This window comes from Physcomitrium patens, chromosome 10 (genome assembly GCF_059467195.1).
Source record: "Physcomitrium patens ecotype Gransden chromosome 10, ASM5946719v1, whole genome shotgun sequence".
In the NCBI taxonomy this organism is placed as follows: Eukaryota; Viridiplantae; Streptophyta; class Bryopsida; order Funariales; family Funariaceae; genus Physcomitrium; species Physcomitrium patens.
In genome coordinates, this window is record NC_143419.1 from 4,564,727 (window position 1) to 4,573,147 (window position 8,421).

The following is an 8,421-nucleotide window of genomic DNA, read 5'->3' on the forward strand; positions in this document are numbered from 1 at the left end:
GAAAAAAGCCTTGGAAGCTAAAATTATTGAATTAAAGAATTGATTCAATAGTATTACCTCATTAAGCCAAGTCACAAGATCTCATATGACTTCTAGAAGAAGAATAAGTCCTTTTTTTCTAAAAAATTATGTGTTTGGTTCATCCAAGCAAATGGTGGTTGTAATTGTCACATGTATCTAAATAATAATTAAGACTATGGCACCTACAATAACTAAGGTACTAGAACCTTTGTCTAGTAGTTCAAATGGTTGTAGAAATCATAATATTCATCTATAATTACCTTTAATATTTGACTTTATAGATGTTAATTTTATAGTAAATCTTATATTTCAACTTCAACATAAGATAAAGATACTTGTGTTAAAAACATAGAACATACTTTGGCTTACAAAGTATTGAATATGCCTATAATTTCTAATGTTGAATTTTTGGCTTCAAAATTTAAACCAATATAAATCTTTCAATTGGCTAACAAAATATTGGAAGGTAAAACACGTATGTCATCATTACATGAAGCTCAAGCGATAACAAAGCCTTAGAAACAAGAAAGTTTAACTAAATTATAAGCAAAACTTGTAATTGAAGCTATTGTCATATTTGATGAAAGTCACTCTAAGGCCACAAATATAAATCCTTCAAGTGAGGCATCATTAGCTATAGAGGTAGCATTTTTATTTAATCCTATAGCTAGACCTATTCAAAAATGTTAAAATTTATATCTAAGAGTTGTACAATTAATTATCAATAATAATATATTTGTTATTAGTTGTATTAATGGAAATACTACTTATGCTATACCTTCACATGTTATGCTAGATTTTGAAGTTCAACTAATTATGATTGATAGGTGATTTACTCAAAAATTAAGTCTCACTTTTACAGATTTGGAACCTTATCCTTTCACCATAGTCACTTCAATAGGAGGCATGGAACAAGCTATCAAGTATACTAAGAAATCTTTGCAATCAATATTTTCTACTAGATTTGATCCACTTTATTCACACTTATCTCTAAAGTATGTAATGACTAGTATCACCAATTATGATATTTTATTATGTCAATAAGTCCTTTATTTTTTTTTTCTTAGATAATTGGATTAAAGAAGCATAGATTTGACCAAGATGGTCTACTAATAATTAAAAAAAAAAAGAATTCATTCCAAATATATTTGTACCAATTACTATATTTATGTCAACAAAAATCTTATTTGATTATGGTGCATTGTCATGTAACTTGCTTTATAGAGTGATTCCATTAGAAGAGACATTAGCATTCATAATCCATTCTATATGACCAACTAATCCACCATCTTTAGAAATTTATGTAAAATACTAAAAGAATCTATTTCTTTCCTAAAAAATATGTATAAAAAATTCCTTTCAATGTAAAGAGATTGTATCTTCATTTGATATATTGAAGATTTCAAAATCTTTTTTTTTAGTTAACTTTATTCAAACTAATCATTGGCATCTATTAAATAAAGATATTATCCTTATAGAGCTCTTTGCAAGCATTGATACAAGTTTGGCAATAGTATTGAAGGTTGGATTTATTGTTTGATAATACATTCACATGTATACTAAAATTATAGCTATTCAAGTAGTCTAATATCATTTCCAAAGATTATTAATTATATATCTTAAAAAATTACAACCTCCTGCCATTCTTGGTTGTTATAGCTAAGTCCTTTTTAATATTACATTTATTAGTGATGAGGATTTGAAGAGATTAAATAACATAGACTTATTGATTGTTGGATATCCTTTTCAAAGTCATTCACTTGCTAGAACAAGTGAAGGAATAGATGATTATTAATCCAATTTATTTACAAATTTGATGCAGCTTATATAATTGTGATTTATGCATCAAATTACACCACTTAGGTACATTTTTGAAAATTTACTACCATTGGATGACATTTGAATATAAGAGTTGGAGCCTTATCAATATATTAATCAACTCTTTGGTTCTTCAATCTTTGTAGATGTTGCGGCTTTAGGCTCCTATATACCATTAACCTCACTTCATTTGGATCAACCTAGCATTATCTCACATGCTTACAAAAATACTTTCTAGAGTTAAATAATCTTTTGGATTCTACAATGATGATATCTTGGATGATAATCAAATTTCTTTGATTTTCACTAACATTGATGAACCTCCTCTTATCTTAGTTAATAAGATAGAAGTATCTCATGTCATATTTTTTATATTTCTAATATTTCTAATATCATTTATATTTTGAATACATGGACTTATAATGGTTTGGGGTGTCAATTCACAAACCTATAAAGAACTTAATGCTAATGAAAAGAAGCATGCTGTGGACTTTTTCATTAATATTACAATTGCTTATGATCTCACTAAAAAAAACATTATTTTTTTTAGACCAAGCTATAGACCTCAATACTTTAATTTGGATTTTTGGCATATTTCTTATTATTCAAAAGCATTTTTATGACCATCTTAGTACTCTAAGATCAAAGAATAATAGTGATGGAATAGTAGATCTTCAACTTACTAAGATTGAAGAATCTTTGTCATTTTTTTGCTTATAGAAGTATGCAATTGATGAACTACAAGTTCAATGTATCTTTGTGGTTTTAGCTAATGACTAAGAAAAAACAAATACTTAAGAGATTCTTTCACAAGATTTGTTTTTAGAAGATATTCTATGTTTTATTAAAAAAAATAATTCAAACAAATATTGTAGAGGTAAAGCCCTTCATTTGACTAGAAGCAATAATATTGAGGGCATAAGAGTTTTTTTTTAATAGATTAGAAGTTAAAAGCTATGCTTGTATATAATGGTGCTCCATTGGTGGAAAAAAAAGACCACAAAGTTTGATGATTGGTCATTGGAATTAAGGCCATATCTTATTCATGCGAAAGCATAAACGATACAAGTTTTTATTTGCTTGTATTGTAATTATTTTGCCTTTAGTCTTAAAGATCTTCAAGGTTATAAAAGCAAACCTATTCATATCCAATTAAAAGATAATCATCCAATCTTTTGATGATATTACAAGCTTAGTGAATCAAAAAAATCTAAAGTCGAAGTTTATTACCAAAAGTTATTAACTATAGACTTGATTGAATTTTTTTAATGGTGAGTATGCTTATGCTACATTCATGCCTTTAAAAAAAGATTTTTTTAGCAATTAGACAAAGAAAAAAAATGTATAGAAACTAGGGCCTAATTAATTGTAAGACTAAATTTAATCAATATCTAATGCCAATCCTAAAAAGATTATTTGATGTAATAGGATTTTTCCAAGTATTCAACATTTTAGATTTAAGATCTAGTTATTATAAAGGACCATTACTTATTAAAGATTGGATAAAGACAATAATTTGAAGAGTTGATCAAAATAACAAAGATTAACTCTATTATTGAAATTTTCTTTTATTTGGCCTTAAGAATGCACCAGTTGAGTCTTAACTCGTGATAGACCAAGTCTTATCTATCTTTTAATTTTCTAGATGCTACATTGATGATATTGTCATTTTTAGTAGTACCCTACAAGATTATGTGAGGTATTTATAAATAAAATTTGAGTGATTATGCTCAAATTTGCATCATAAAAAGTTTTAATTCTTCTATGAATGATTATCAAAATTAGATTACATGATTATCTTAAGAGGTCTTGGTGTAAAACAAGCAAAGGTAGATGCCTTACAAAAAACTCCAACACTAATTGATGTTTTATGACTTTGGACTTTTTTAAAGTTGTTAGACTACTATCAAAGGTTTGTTAAAGACTTTAATATCATTTCCAAGCTTTTAACTATTCTCACAAGTGAAGATCAACCATGGACTTGGGATTGTGAGCAAAAACATGCATTCAACATATTAAAGCAAAAATTGGATTTAACTCCAATGCTTTGATATTTGGATGCCAATAGACCTTTTCAACTATAATGGAATAGAATGCACTAGGATTAGAAGTAGTCTTGACATAAAAAGATGATACAAGATAAAAATATATTATTATATATTCTTTTAAAAGTAATAATAATATAAAATCAAATTATTTATTTTATAAAGAAAAAGCTTTGGCAACAATTTGGACCATTGCTCACTTTTGATCTTATTTATATGGTCAATGCTTTATATTGGTAATTAACCATCAACCATTGAAATGGCATATAAAGCCAAATAACCTTATTAATATGCTTACAAGATGGACTTTATTCCTTCAAAAATATAACTTTGAGATTGTACACCAAATAGGCATTACTGTCAAGGACAAGAACTCGATGAAAAAATAGTTCAGACAAGTAAGCCTTCACTCAAAGAAAAGTAACAAAATATGAATAATAAGTATGTATATTGAAAAGAGAAACTAGAATGGCTATTGCCAAAAGACAAGAAAAGTAGAGACCCTTGAAACTAGACTAGAAGCAAGAAAGGAGTTGATAAGAGTGAAGAAGCCTTCACTCATGTCTCTATATATACTATCTAACTAGGGGCTACATGGCGACGTTCTATAGGACCTCCAATGTGTGTTGACTTTGTAGGACACATGCCTTGACTTACAAGGCAAGTTTTTCTACGTGTGAGCCACATAGTTAGCTTGATCTTCAAGCTAACAACATGTGTGGCACATGGCCAACTTGTTGACTACGTTTCTAATCCAAAAAGTCAATTAAAGATACCTATGAAGTCAAAGTAGCATCTAGGAAGTTTCTAGGAAGCTTCTATATTAAATATTATAGAATTAACTTACTTTTTTCTACTTTTACTTACTTCTATCTATTTCTATATGTAATTATTAGCTTACATGATTATGGCCGTGACATTACCCCCCCTTCTAGAGACGAGTTCCACAAGGAGCGGTCATCATATGTTGAGAAAATCTATGATGCGACGAATTGTATTTGCCACATACTCTGATCTCTGTTCTCTTCGAAGATGATTGGTAGGGCCTCTCAACCATCGGTAGTGTCCCATACCAGGGCGGAAAGACCACCCAGTTATTTGATCATTGTTGAGGCCTTCGTAACTTCCTTCGAATAGAATATTCGGAACACCATCAGGGGTTGTTCCTACCTCTAGCAAAATCACCAAACATCGAGAGTACCTTCCCAAATCGTGATACCAAATGCGTTGTATCTCACCATCTATTCGAGGAAGAACATGTCGTTCTTGAAGATCTTCATCTCGATTGCGTCGTCTTGAAGGTTGTGACAATCGTAATGTCTCATCCGGCAGGTCAGCAAACGAAGGTTCTTGAGTTGAATCCACTGGTTGTTGGCTCTCCATCTAATTAGCGTCACAAATGTAAAGAAGTTACAAACAAGGATAGGAAATTGAATGTTATCTTGCCTCAATCTTGTCTCTTTTATAAGAGAGATTTTCATCTTCGTTTTGATGGATGTCGTTGATGAAAAACTTTGACTTTAGCTGATGCATTTTCTAGATTCCTGGATGGCTCCCATGTGCGTTCACTAATATCATATCCGCGCCAATGAACAAGATATTCCAGCTTATTTCGGTGCCGCCTTGAGTCTAATATCTCTTCCACCTCAAATTCTTCATTATTATCTACTTCTATAGGAGGCGGTGGCATTTGTCTTCTTCCTTGTATATCCACTGTCTTATATGGTTCAAGAAGAGACACGTGGAATACAGGACGGATCTTCATTGACTCCGGTAGATGTAACCGATATGCAACTGGGTTGATCTGTTCAGAAACAGAAAAGGGGCCAAGCCTACGATAGTCCAACTTATCACAAGGTCGAGTAGTCTTGATATTGCGATGAAGTAGCCATACCTTATCACCCACGTTGAGTTGTGGTTGCTCCTTACGATATAGATCTGCGTTTACCTTTTGTCGTTCTTGAGCTTCCTTCAATTGCGTCTTCATTATTGCATGTAACTCTGACAACCGATTTGCCATATCTTCTGCTGTAGGATTATCAACTTTTAAAAAATCAAAAGTATCAAGTCGTGGATGATAGCCATAATTGGCAAAGAAAGATGTTTGTTGCATGGAAGAATGTACCGTATTATTATAAGCAAACTGTGCCAATGGCAGAAGGGTTGTCCAATCATCTTGTTGGTAGTTGATAGTACACCTTAAATATTGCTCCAAGACTTAGTTTATGCGCTCTGTTTGTCCATCAGTTTGAGGATGGAAAGCCGAAGATAGCTTTATGTCCACTTTTAAAATCTTGAAAAGGGTCCTCCAAAATCTTGACACAAATTGAGTTCTCCTATCTGATATGATATCTTTAGGTAATCCATGATAGCGATAGATATTATCAATGAAAAGCTTAGCTGTTTCTTCACATGTCATAGATTTTGTACATGGCACAAAATGTGCTATCTTGGTGAAGCGATCTACTATCACAAATATAGAACCATAAGATCTTGAGCTTGGAAGATCTGTGATGAAATCCATAGAAACAGAAGACCATGGTTGTTCTGGTATAGGTAATGGCTGAAGAAGTCCGTAAGGTCGATGACGAGGAATTTTTGATCTTGAACAAATATCACATGATTGTACAAAGTCTTTGACTGACTTCCACATTTGTGGCCACCAAAAATCTCTTGATATGAGTTCCAAAGTCTTATTATATCCAAAGTGCCCTGCTGCTGGAAAGTCATGACGTGCTTGAAGAACACGTAAAAGTGCTTCTCCTTCTGGAACATATAGGCGTCCTTCAAAATATAATAGATTATTCTTGAACTCGAACTTAGAAGGATCATGAGACTTGGAAAAATTATTCTCGATATCATAAACAAGAGGGTCTGAGGACATACTAGACTGGATTTGCTTGAGAAAAGTTGAATCAACAGTCAATGTTGATTTCATTGCTCGGAGATGAAATTGCTCCGGTTTCAAGAGGACCGTTCTTTATTGCTCAAAAGGTGCATCTCCTTCTTTTGGTGTAAAATAAGAACGTCTAGATAGGGCATCAGACAAACCTTGTTGTTTTCCTGGCCGATAAGTGATAATGAACTCGAATCTTGACAAAGACATACTCCAACGAGCTTGACGACGATTCAACACGCGTGCTGACATAAAATACTCGAGGTTCTTGTGATCTGTATACACAGTGACTGGACTAGAAGCGCCTTCTAGATAATGACGCCATTCTTGAAAGGAATCCACGATCGCAAGAAGTTCTTTATCGTGGATCTCATAATTGATCTTGGCTGCTGAGAATTTTCTTGAATGAAAAGCTATCGGATGAAGTTTGTCATCTGTTCCCATTTGTGATAAAACTGCACTCAAGGCAAAATCTGATGCATCTGTTTCCATAAAAAATGCCTTGGAAAAATCAACACGATATAAGACTGGTGCAGAGACAAACGATGTCTTCAAGGCTTCAAATGCTGCTTCCGCTTCTTGATTCCAATGGAATTTAACTTTACTAGTCAAGCGTGTAAGTGGAGCTGCAACTCGTGAGAAATCTTTGATGAAGATCCGATAGTAATTGGCAAATCCCAAGAAACATTGGACATCTCTTACTGTCCTTGGAATCTTCCAATCCATGATTGTTTGGACTTTCTTAGAATCCATCATGAGACCATCATTTGAAATGATGTATCCTAAAAAGTCAACTTGAGTAGTGTGAAATACACACTTTTCCATCTTGGCGTACAATCCTGCATCTCTAAGTTTTTGTAATACTTGACGAACATGTATTTCATGTTCTTCGACATTCTTAGAATAGATCAAGATATCGTCTAGATAGCAGATGACAAAATTGTCTAAGAATTCACGAAATACATCATTCATGAGATGTTGAAAAGCAGCTGGTGCATTCGTGAGTCCAAAGGGCATGACATTATATTCGAAATGTCCATACCTGGTTCGAAACACAGTCTTCCATTCATCTCCTTCTTTGATCCGTACTAGATTATATGCTCCTTTTAGATCTATTTTTGTATAGATCTTAGCTTGATTCAACTGGTCAAAGAGTCCTGATATCAAAGGTAATGGATACCTATTCTTGATTGTGATCTTGTTGAGTCCTCGATAATCAACACACATTCGTAAAGATCCATCTTTTTTCTTTACGAATAGAATTGGAGCTCCTGCTGGAGATTTTGAATGGCGTATGAAATTCTTCGCTAAATTCTCGTCAATATATGTCTTGAGTTCAGCCATCTCATCTTGCAACAAACTGTAAATTGGTCCAAATGGTGGCTGAGTTCCTTCCTTGAGGTCGATTGAACAATCATATGGGTGATGCTCAGGAAGAATATCTGCATTCTTTTTCTCAAAAACGTCTTGATACTCTTGATGTTGACTTGGAATGCCACTTGAAGTCTTTACATTTTCAAAATTAGGTGCAGCATAAATAGCAAAAGTTGATCCTTCTTTTGCTGCGTGTATAAATGCTTTTGTACCTATCAGTACGGGTTTTACTATACTAGACTTATAATTTTTTACTTGGTTGGTAGA